General features: G+C 38.9%; 1 pseudogene; it reads left to right on the plus strand.

Annotated features, from left to right (window-relative positions):
* Positions 1-2,424: 2,424 nt before the first annotated feature.
* LOC110146019 (RNA-binding motif, single-stranded-interacting protein 2 pseudogene) lies at positions 2,425-8,854 on the plus strand (annotated as a pseudogene).
* The last annotated feature ends 3,587 nt before the right edge of the window (positions 8,855-12,441 follow it).

Here is a 12,441-nt window from a genome sequence, read left to right on the forward strand (position 1 = left end):
CTCTATCACCAAAAGTACAATTTAGTAGAAAACCTGTAATCATTTTTTAAAATCTATATGCATATCAGAATTATGTTGAAATTTTTTGAAAAATACAAATGCCCAGGTATTGCTTTTTTTCTCCAGAGCTCCAGATATGTTTCTAATGAGCAGTCATGTTTAAAAACAACTGGACTATATGATAATCTTTTACTTTTGTCTAGTTTGTTTCACATTTTCTATTTCATATTCAGTGTTCCCATTTCATTTAGTTTATGTTTTCCAATTTCTCCATCTCTTCTTTTTTTGATGTTCTTTCTCAAACCTTTATGAAGTGTAATAGAAAAGCTTTTGTAACATATATATAAATATGTATAATATGTATATTTTAGAAAACATGAACTTTTGCCTAACTAAAAAATTATGACATTTTGATTCTACTTCTTTGACTTAGGATGAACAGAATGCTAGATTTCTTTTTATTTTTTAGATTTCTAATTAAAATAGATATGCAACAAGCAGCAAAGGTTTACTGAGTAGCACAGTGAACTCTATTCAATATCTTGTAATAACCTATGATGGAAAATGATTTCAAAAATAATATGTGTATTTGTATAACTGAATCACCTTGCCATGCACCTGAAACATTGTAAGTCAACTATACTTCAATAAAATATATATATTAAGAAAAAGAACCAAATCCAGCAATATATAAAAAGAATTGTATATCATGATCAAGTGGGATTTATTCCTGGGTTGCAAGGATGATTCAATATTTACAATGTGAATTCAATTAATATGATACATCACATTAACAAAAGGAAGGATGAAAATCACACGATTATCTCAATAGGTGCAAAAAACACACTTGACAAAATTCTACATTCATTCGTGATAACAAGTCCCATCAAAGCTGATATAGGGGGAATATGTCTGAATATAATAAAGGGCATTTAAGACAAACTCTTAGCTAACATCATTCTCAAATGTGAAAAAGTGAAAATCTTTCCTCTAAGTTCAGAAACAACACAGAGATGCCATGAAATTAAGACACTTGCTCCTTTGAAGGAAAGCTATGACAAACCCACACAGTGTATTAAAAAGCAGAGATATCACTTTGTTTACAAAGGTACATATAGTCAAAATTATTTCCAATAGTCATGGAAAAACCATTCCAGCAGTCATGGAAAAACCATAGTGTTTTGAGTTGGAAGAATTAATATTAGTAAACTGTCCATACTACTAAAGCAATTTACATATATAATGCAATCTCTATCAAAATATCCATGACATTTTCCACAGAAGTAGCACATGTAATCCTAAAATGTATATCAAACCACAGAAATAGCCTGAATTGCCAATGCAATCTTGAGAAAAAAGAACAAAGCTTGAGGCATTACAGTGGCTTCAGACTATATTACAAAGCAACAGTAATCAAAACAGCATGGTACTGGCACAAAAACAGGCACACAGATCAATATAACAGAGAGCCTAGAAATAAACTCACACGCTTACAATTTATGATAAAGAAAGCAAGAATATAAAATGGAGAAAAGACTGCCTCTTCAACAAGTGGGGCTGTGAAAACTGGACAGCTACATGTGAAAAAATGAGATTGGAACATTTCTTCACCTCATATACAAAAATAAATTCAAAGTGGATTAAAGACCAAAATGTAAGACCCTGAAACCATAAAAATCCTAGAAGAGAACATAGGCAGAACATTCTTTGACATAGATAGTAGCAATATTTATTTTGAAATCTGTCTCCTAAGGCAAAAATTAAACAATAAATGGGACCTAATTAAACTTAAAATCTTTTGCAGAACAAAAGAAACCATCAGCAAAACAAAAACACAACATACTGAATGAGAGAAAATATATGAAAATGACATAACCTTTAAGAGTTAATATCCAACATATATAAAGAGCTCATATAACTCAATATCAAGAAAGCAAAGAATTTAATTTAAAAAATTGGCAGAAGATCTGAATAGAAAATTTTCCAAAGAAGATATACAGATGGCCAACAAGTATATGGGGTTCTCAAGACAAGAATACTGAAGTGGTTTGCCATTCCCTTCTCCAGTGGACCATGTTTGATCAGAACTCTCCACCATGACCTGTCCATCTTGGGTGGCCCTACATGGTATGGCTCATAGTTTCTTTGAGTTAGACAAGGCTGTGGTCCATTCGATCAGATTGGTTTGTTTTCTGTGATTATGCTTTCCATTCTATCTGCCCTCTGATTAAGGATAAGGGGCTTATCAGGAGAGACTGACTGAGGGGAAACTGAGTCTTGTTCTGATGGGCGGGGCCATGTTCCGTAAATCTTCAATTCAATTTTCTGTTGATGGGCTGGGCTGTGTTCCTTCCCTGTTGTTGACCTGAGGCCAAACTATGGTGGAGGTCATGAAGATAATGGGGAGCTCCTTCAAAGGGTCCCATGCACACACTGCTGCACTCAGCGCTTCCACCCCTGCAGCAGGCCACCGCCGACCCACACCTCCACCAGAGACTCCTGGGCACCCATGGGCAAGTCTGGGTGTCTCTCGTGGGGTCACTGCTCCTTTCTCCTAGGTCCTGGTGTGCACAAGGTTTTGTTTGTGCCCTCCAAGAGTCTGCTTCCCCAATCCTGTGTAAGTTCTAGTGGCTCTATTGTGGGGTTAATGGCGACCTCCTCCAGGAGGGCTTAGGCCATACTGTACCCAGAGCCCCTATCCCTGCAGCAGTCCACTGCTGACCCACACCTCCGCAGGAAACACTCAAACACAGTTCTGTCTCAGTCTCTGTGGGGTCTCTGGGTCCTGGTGCACACAAGGTTTGTTTGAGCCCTCTGAGCATCTCTGGCCAGAATGGGGTTTGATTCTAAACACGATTTTGCCCCTCCTACTGTCTTGCTGGGGCTTCTCCTTTGCCCTTGGACATGGGATATCTTCTTGAAGTCGCTCCAGCGCCAGCTCAGCCACCACTCCAGTGCCGCACAGCCGCTGCTCCAGGGCCTACCTTCTCGCTGAGGCATCTCTGTCCTTGAACAAGGGGTATCTCCTCAAAGTCATTACAGCACTGCTTTGGACCAAGATAACCATGATGATGTGATCACTCACCTAGAACCAGACATCCTGGAATGCAGTCAAGTGAGTCTTAGGAAGCATCACTATGAACAAAGCTAGTGGAAGTGATGGAATTTCAGTTGATCTATTTCAAATCCTAAAATATGATGCTGTGAAAGTGCTGCACTCAATATGCCAGCAAATTTGGAAAAGTCAGCAGTGGCCACAGGACTGGAAAAGGTCAGTTTTCATTCCAATCCCAAAGAAAGGCAATGCCAAGGAATGCTCAAACTACCACACAATTGCACTCATCTCACATGCTAGCAAGTAATGCTCAAAATTCTCCAAGCCAGGCTTCAACAGTATGTGAACCATGAACTTCCAGATGTTCAAGCTGGATTTAGAAAAGGCAGAGGAACCAGAGATCAAATTGCCAACATCCGTTGGATTATCGAAAAAGCAAGAGAGTTCCAGAAAAACATCTCTTTCTGCTTTATTGACTATGCCAAAGCCTTTGACTGTGTGGATCACAACAAACTGTGGAAAATTCTTCAAGAGATAGGAATACTAGATCACCTGACCTGCCTCTTGAGAAATCTGTATGCAGGTCAAGAAGCAACAGTTAGAACTGACATGGAATAACAGACTGGTCCCAAATCGGGAAAGGAGCACGTCAAGGCTGTGCCTTGTCACCCTGCTCATTTAACTTGTATGCAGAGTATCTCATCAGAAATGCCAGTCTGGAGGAAGCACAAGCTGGAATCAAGTTGCTGGGAGAAATATCAATAACCTCAGATGTGCAGATGACACCACCCTTATGGCAGAAAGAGAACTAAAGAGCCTCTTGATGAAAGTGAAAGAGAAGAGTGAAAAAGTTGGCTTAAAACTCAACATTCAGAAAACTAAGATCATGGCATCCAGTCCCATCACTTCATGGCAAATAGATGGGGAAACAATGGAAACAGTGACAGACTTTATTTGGGGGGACTCCAAAATCACCGCAGATGGTGACTATAGCCATGAAATTAAAAGACGCTTGCTCCTTGTAAGAAAAGTTATGACCAAACTAGACAGCATATTAAAAAGCAGAGAGATTACTTTGCCAACAAAGGCCCACCTAGTCAAAGTTATGGTATTTCCAGTAATCATGTATGGATATGAGAGTTGGACTATAAAGAAAGCTGAGCACTGAAGAACTGATGCTCTTGAACTGTGGTGTTGGAGAAGACTCTTGAGAGTCCCTTGGACTGCACGGAGATCCAACTGGTCAAACCTAAAGGAAATCAGTCCTGAATATTCACTGGAAGGACTGATGCTGAAGTAGAAACTCCAATACTTTGGCCACCTGATGGGAAGAACTGACTCATTGAAAAAGACCCTGATGCTGGGAAAGATTGAAGCCGGGAGAAGAAAGGGACGACAGAGGGTGAGGTGGTTGGATGGCATCACTGACTCAATGGACATGAGTTTGCACAAGCTCCGGGAGCTGGTGATGGACAGGGAAGCCTGGCGTACTTCAGTCCATGGGGTCGCAGAATCAGATACGATTGAGCGACTCAACTGAACTGAATAGGTATTTGGAAAAAAAAAAAAAAAAGCTTAACATTCCTAATCATCTTAGAAATGTAAAGCAAAACCACAATGAGGTATCACCTCTCATCAGTCAAAATGCCTATTATCAGAAGTCTACAAATAACAAACATTGGCAAGGATGTGGAGACAAGGAAACTTCAGTACATGTGGTGGCATTGTAAATTGGTGCATCCACTATGGAAAACAATATGGAAGTTCCTCAAAAGACTAAATGTAGAACAACCTATGATCCAGTAAAAACACTGATTTGGAAAGATTCATGAACACCAATGTTCATAGAATTATTTTCATTATCCTAGGTAGGTAAGCAATCTAAGTATCCATCAACAGATGAATGGATAAAGAAAATATGTTTTATACACACACATGCATACACGCACACAATAGACTATTTCTCAGTCATAAAAAAGAATGAAATTCTGCCATTTGGAACAACATGGATGGACCTAGAGAATATAATGCTTAGTGAAATAAGTCAGAGAAAGACAAGTAGTCTATGTTATCACTTATATGTGGAATCTAAAATATAGAGAGCAAGCTAGTGATTACCAGTGGTGAGAGGGGAGGGGGACAGTGGAGACAGTTGTAGGAGATAAAGTGGCACAAACTACTATGTATAGAATAAATGAGTAACAAGGATATTTTGTAAAGCACAGAAAATAAAGCCATTAATCTGTAAATACCTTAAGTGAGGTGTCATCTTTAAAAATATTGAATCACCATGTTGTACACCAGAAATTAATATATTGGGCTAGCCAAAAGGGTTTGTGAAGGTTTTTTAGTAACGTCTTACAGGAAAACCTGAATGAAGCATTTGGCCAATCCAATAATATAGTATTTCAACCATACTTCTCTCAAAATTGAAAAATCCAGGAAAGGAAGTACTCAGACCTCCACAGTTGGTAAGGTACAGTGGCCAACAAGCCTTTAAAGGAGGAGTTTCCAAACTTTTTCTGTGAAGGGTCAGATAAAAGATATTTTACAACTTGTGTGTCATGCGATCTCTGTCACAACTACCCAATTCTGCCACTGTAGGCAAAAACAACCTAAAGCAATATCTGAATAAAGAAATTAGCATAGCTGTGTTTCAACAAAACCTTAAAGTAGAAAGTGAAATGCTAGATGAGACCCACAGGTCATGTTATATTTGCCTCTATTCGAAGGCAGTGAAATGGTAACAAGTAGGCAAATTAGGCAAAAGTTTTTGAATTGTAAAGTTTTCAAAGATTGTAAATAAGCTACACTATACTAGATATAAACTATTTTAGAGAGATAAAGGAGAATGACATAGGAATAGAATAGACAGTATCCTTTAGTAGGTAATGAAGATATTAATGTCCTCAAAGGGTGCAGATGCTTTGGAATAGAAGATGATAATGTTATTTTCATTATATATAAACATTATTTTTTCATAAATGTTTGGATTCTAAAGCAATGCTGATAAAACATCAAAAGTTTCATGCAGAAAATTATAAAACATCAAAAGTATATTTGAAACAAAAGAACAATTATTGAATATCTCATTCTAAGGGTTTCTTTTCTTCCTTCCTTCTCCTTCCTCCCTCCTTCCCTTTCTTCCTCTCTCCCTTCTTTCTTTCCTTTCTTCCTTTCTCTATTTCTGTCTTTTTCCTTTTTAATTAATTTAGTCTGTCAGTCCTTCCAAAAAGAATTCATCTGGTATAGATAAGCTAACCTGAATCTCATTCCAGACTTTCAAAATACTTTCATAATATTAAAAGTTATAGCAGGGAAAGGTATAGAATTCCAAATAATTAGCAACTGAAAGCTATTATTCCTGCCAAAGGATTTTAAACACTAAATTTTTTTAATAAAAAAGAAAAAACAGACCTGAAAAAATCCAAATACTTAGATCTTCAGTAAAACAAATGTAAATTGTAAAACAAATATCCTTATTATGTTCAAGGGGGTAAAACCAGGCTTGTAAATTTCTGCAACAACTGGAAACTATAAATTTGACATAGATTAAAAAAGAAACAAATAAAACTTCCAAAAATGAAAAACACAAAAATCAAAATTCAGATTTCATTGAAAGTCTTTAACAACAGTTTAGACCCAATCTGATCGGGTGGAGAGGGAGGTAGGAGGGGGGACCGGGATGGGGAATACATGTAAATCCATGGCTAATTCATTTCAATGTATGACAAAAACTACTGTAATGATGTAAAGTAATTAGCCTCCAACTAATAAAAATAAATGGAAAAAATTTTTTTAAAAAATGAATGAAATTTTGATGCATTCTGCTCCAATACTTTGGCCACCTGATGTGAAAAGCCGACTCATTGGAAAAACCTCTGAGATTGAGGGCATGAGGAGATGGGGGTGACAGAGGATGAGATGGTTGGATGGTATCACCAAGTCAATGAGCATGAGTTTGAGCAAGCTCTGGGAGATAGTGAAGGACAGAGAAGCCTGGCGTGCTGCAGTCCATGGGGTCACAGAGTCAGACATGACTGAGTGACTGAACAACAACAAAAATATTGATAAGCCTTGAAAACATTATGCTGAGTGAAATAAGCAAGATACAAAAGAACAAATACTGTATGATTCCACTTATATGAGATCCCTACAATAGGCAAATTCATAGGGACAGTAAATAGAACAGTGGTTACTTAGGGCAAGGGGAGGTAGGAAATGGGGAGTTAGTTTAATGTGGACAGAGTTTCAGTATCTTTGGGAAGATAAAAAGTTCTGGAGATGGATGGTGGTGATGGTTGCACAACACTATGAGTGTATTTAATGCCACTGAACTACCATTAAAGTTAAATGGTTAAATGGTTTAAAATGTTAGATTTTAAACTATGTCTATTTCATTATAATAAAAAATTTAATCTAATCTTTATGAAGGTAACAAAACTGTATTTTCACCAAATGTTTATATGTCTAATATAAAAAGTCAGTGGATATGACCTATATATAAGTCATATATATTTTTGACTAAAGATCAAAATCAGTAATAAAAAGTAGGGCTTCTCCAAAACATCTTCAAAGCTAGGAAAAAACTCCACAACTTCTAGAGGATTCTTGGGTGAGAGAGAAAGTCACTTACCACTCACATCACAGTTAATACTTTCCTCTAAAGATCAGAAAGACAGGGACATCCGTTCTCACCACTCCTATTCAGTATTGTCCTGGAGTTCCTGGACAGTGTAACAAAAGAAGAAAAAGAAATAAAAAGAGCTCTCTGAAAATAGAAAGTGAGCAGTAAATTCTTTTCTATTTATATGATTTTCTATGTAGAAAATTCTCGATAATTTTTCAAAATGCTACTAGGGGCTGAGGGCAGGAAAGCTGAGGTGGGGCAGTTGCAAAGGCCCAGGATATGGAAGCATCAGAATGATAGAATTCCTAGAGAAGGGGAGAGCAGTACTTCTCTATGATCAGATAAGAGTGAGCCCTGTTCAAGAGGCCTCTTAGTGGCCTTTGACATTCTAAGGCCAGAACTAACCTTCAGTACCCCGCCTCACATGCAGCTTGGTGGTTGAACAAACACGGAAGTCTGCAGCATGTGGTGTTGCTCAGAGACAGCTGAAGCAAACATCCCAACCGTGTGAACTTCAGCTTGGGCATAAATTTCAGGTTGGTCATATGTGTCACTGTCTCAGCAAATGGCACCGCCAAGCAACAGTACCCCTAACAGCAGCAGTCAGTGACAGCATTTGTTAATGACCAACAGAGTAAAATTGATCTCTATGCCTGGCGATAACAGCCAAGAACTAAGGACCAGGACCTAGTCCATGTGAGCCATATGGCAAGATTGTCTCCTCTAAGGCCATACTGGGCAAGACCACAAACAAATGCAAAGGCTAAAGCTTTTTGACAGTCCTTCAACAGCACAGAAAGCTGTAACAGCACTGAGCCAGTAGTGTGCAAGCATAGATGGCAAGCAACAAGGAGCAGGACCCCACAAATGTATACATTTCAAACGTCCCATTGTCAATGGGTGAGCAGAACCTGGAGGGAGTGCTGAAGCCCTCTGGTCAGTTTATCTCTCCTCAAATCATTTGAGACACCAGTGGGACCAGCAGGGGGTTGGCTTTGTAAGGATGGAATCCACAGAGAAGTGTAGAACCTCTTGGCCACCGGTTTTCATGCATCCATCATCACCCACTTTAATAGAAAATATATTAAGACAGCTTCTGGAGTACCAGCCCCATCTGATCCTTTGATGTACAGATTTGCTGATAGGGATCCAAAAAATGACAGAACTAAGGAAAATTGCAAAATGGATGGGCCTGGCCAAGGAATGGAAATGTGGGTGGTGTGGCTTTGACCTGTGACCCCACCACAGCTCCTCATATTGGGTCTTACATCACCCCCAACAGAAGACTTGCTTAATCTGCACTGTCCCCATATCTTCCATCTCCTGTGTCTTCATATCAGAGAGCAACTCAGACATCTCCTCCACAAGTACCTAACCTGTCTTGAAAGCACCATCAGTCATACCTCACGTAGCCTTCAGGTCCAGTTCTGATACCAGGAATAGATCATCTCATTTCTCTACAGCCTGCCTCCATGATGGGACCTCTTACCCACCAACTGGGCTGCCTCTACCTCAGCAGCATGGCCACATATATGTCAATAGCTGTAGTTATACGAGGAACTTACGTCTTCCAGCACACCCCTCTGCCTTCTAATCTTTCAATCAAGAGCAGCCAGCACAGTTGAATGACAGTTGGGTGCTCCCTCAGACCATAGGGTCTACTTTTTCCAGCTTAACAAGTAACAGTGGATTTCCTGCCCCATCTTTGTTGATTATAAATGAATTCTTGGAGATGTTGAGGCTCCAGACTCCAGAGAACTGACTAGGAATACAGCCCCTTGGTGTGTGGGCCTTACTAAGGATGAACACTTGGCCATCAGTTTTCACAAACCTGGGCCTGGTTAAAGAAACACTGGAGCAATTAGATATTCCAGTGGTCATGTATGGATGTGAGAGTTGGATTATAAAGAAAGCTGAGCACTGAAGAATTGATGCTTTTGAACTGTAATGTTGGAGAAGACTCTTGAGACTCCCTTGGACTGCAAGGAGATCCAACCAGTCCATCCTAAAGGAAATCAGTCCTGAATATTCATTAGAAGGACTGATGCTGAAGCTGAAACTCCAATACTTTGGCTACCTGATGCGAAGAGCTGACTCATTGGAAAAGACCCTGATGCTGGAAAAGAATGAAGGCAGGAGGAGAAGGGGGTGACAGAGGACAACATGGTTGGATGGCATCACTGACTCAATGGACATGAGTTTGAGCAAGCTCCGGGAGTTGGTGATGGACAGGGAAGCCTGGATGGCTGCAGTTCATGGGATCACAAAGAGTCAGACACGACTGAGTGACTGAACTGACCGACTGACTGAAAAAGGGAAAACAAACCCTAAATTTCATTTAAAAAATTATCTCAAAACTGACCATGGGTTTATATATAAATTTTAAAACCTATAAAAATTTTAGAAGAAAATTTAAGAGAAAAATTTCCAGGGCCTAAAGTTAGGTGAACAGTTCTTAGATGAAATGCTGTAAGTATGATCCATAAAAGGGAAAATTAGTAAATTATACACAATCATAATTAAAAGCTTTTGCTGTATGGTAGACCATGCCAAGGGAATAAAGAGACAAGATAAAGACTTGTAGAAAACATCTACAAGTCATATATCTGACATAAGACTCACATCTAGAATATATAAAGAACTCTCAAAACTCAGCACTAAATAATCTGATTGTAAGTGGGCAGAAGACATGAATAGATATATTATCAAAGGGATGGTAAAATTGATGGTAAATAATCAAATGAAAAGATGTTCAACATAATTAATTATTAGAGGAATAAGATATCACTACACAATAATATAACAGCTAAAGTAAAAAATAGTAGCAATACCAAATATTGTTGACCATATTGAGAACCTAGACCTCTCAGAGAGCGCTGGTGAGAATATAAAATGGCATAGCCTCTCTGGCAAATCAAACATGCACCTACCATAAAAATCAGCAATTGCACACATATTCTAGAGAAATGAGCATTTTTGTTCACACAAAAATCTATATGTGAATATCCATAGCATCCTTACTCAAATAACAAAAAAAGAATAATAATAATGGAAATAATCTAAATGTACTTCAATGAGTGAATGATTATAAAAATTCTAGTGTTGATGCATCCATACAAAAGAATACTACTCAGCAATAAAAAGAATGTGTTAAGATTTCCAGAATGGTGGTGTGAGGAACTTAAGAAAACCTCTCCCCTAGACAGACATCTATTAGTGTGGCCAACATTTGCAGCTGTTACCACTTAAAGACTAGATATTTATCAAAGAGTTTACAAAACATTGAGAAATAATTATCTTTAAAAATTATGGAAACTCAGTAAGTGGGGGACTGTGGTATTTGAACTGGGGACTGCATCCATTCCCTCACATCTCTGTCTTGTGTTTCAGTTGGGTAGGCAGCCAAGTAGCATTTCCCTTCTCTCCCAGTTCCATGGTATGGAAGAGCTCTTCAGGGTGGATCTGGCAGTCAGTGGGCATCAGCAGATTATCTACCATAGCTCAATGACACAGAAGGCCTAACTTGAATGGGTGGTAGCAAGTCAGGCAACAATCCATCTTCCACCTTCCCTTCCCTTCCACCTTCTACACTCAACCTCACCTTCCACCATGTAGAGAAGATCTAGGTGGGTGGTTAGTGAAGAGTGCACAAGCACTTTATAAAACAGCTCTATGTAAGGGGGAAGCTACTTTGGTGGCCTCAGCAACAGAGTTGCAACTTCCAGCTCCACCGTCTTCTTAGGGCAGAAATATTCTGTGTAGATTCAATAGCCAGTGAACAAATACAGATGCCATCCTTCCTGGCTCTGAGCTGTGGAAGATCCATAGTGAGCAGTGTCAGGAACTGGGAAGCAAAACCTGTTCCTGCCCACCTTCCTTACACACAATTCCTATTCCATAGCACAAAAGTTCTTCTGCGGGAGGGGTGGAGCAAGCCTCAAAGCCTGGCCACGCCTTGCCCCGATCAAGGAGCTTGACTTGACTTCAACTGGATCAGACTGTGAGGCAATTTTTGTCACAGGGCTGTTGTAAACATTGGAGTAGTCAGCTAGTAGTTAGTAGAAGCTAAAAGCTGGGTGTTATACCAATAGAAGCAGACCAGCCAAAAACTTGATGGGGACATTGGAGAAAGAAACAAAGAGAGCCAGCTAAAATCAGTCATCTTGGTGGGCAGGGAGACTACACACATTCCCAATGTGTTAATTCCCACATATTAACTCTGTGGAGCAACACCAAAGGCTACACTGAAGGGAAAGTAGACCTCACTGAACAGGTCCAACCAGATCTGTAAACAAATGAACAAGCAAACAATACAACAAGCCCATTTCTGGGGAACCGGGAAATATCCAAAGTTACTACAACAGATTATCTGAAATGTCAAGTTTTAAGAAAATATATATAAATAAACAGCAAAATTGATTGATACACAAGAAAAAAGCACGTGGTAGGAACTGTCTGAAAAAGGGCACTAACATCTTGGTAAACAAAGATACAAAGTCGCTGTGTTCAAAGAACTGATGACAGTGTCTGGCCAAACAGATAATATCGATAGAGACAAAAATCACAAAAATCAAATATAGTTACAGAGTTAAAAGGAACATAATCAAAAAGAAAATTTTACTAGAGAAATCAACAGTAGATTTAATGTAGAAGAGTAATTAGCACACTTGAAGAGAGATGTGCAATCTGAAGGAATAAAGAAAAAATAATGAAGAAAAACCGACAGAGCTGCCAAGAAATGGGGTATACCTTTAAG

The sequence above is a fragment of the Odocoileus virginianus genome, chromosome 3, assembly GCF_023699985.2.
Source record: "Odocoileus virginianus isolate 20LAN1187 ecotype Illinois chromosome 3, Ovbor_1.2, whole genome shotgun sequence".
Lineage (NCBI taxonomy): Eukaryota > Metazoa > Chordata > Mammalia > Artiodactyla > Cervidae > Odocoileus > Odocoileus virginianus.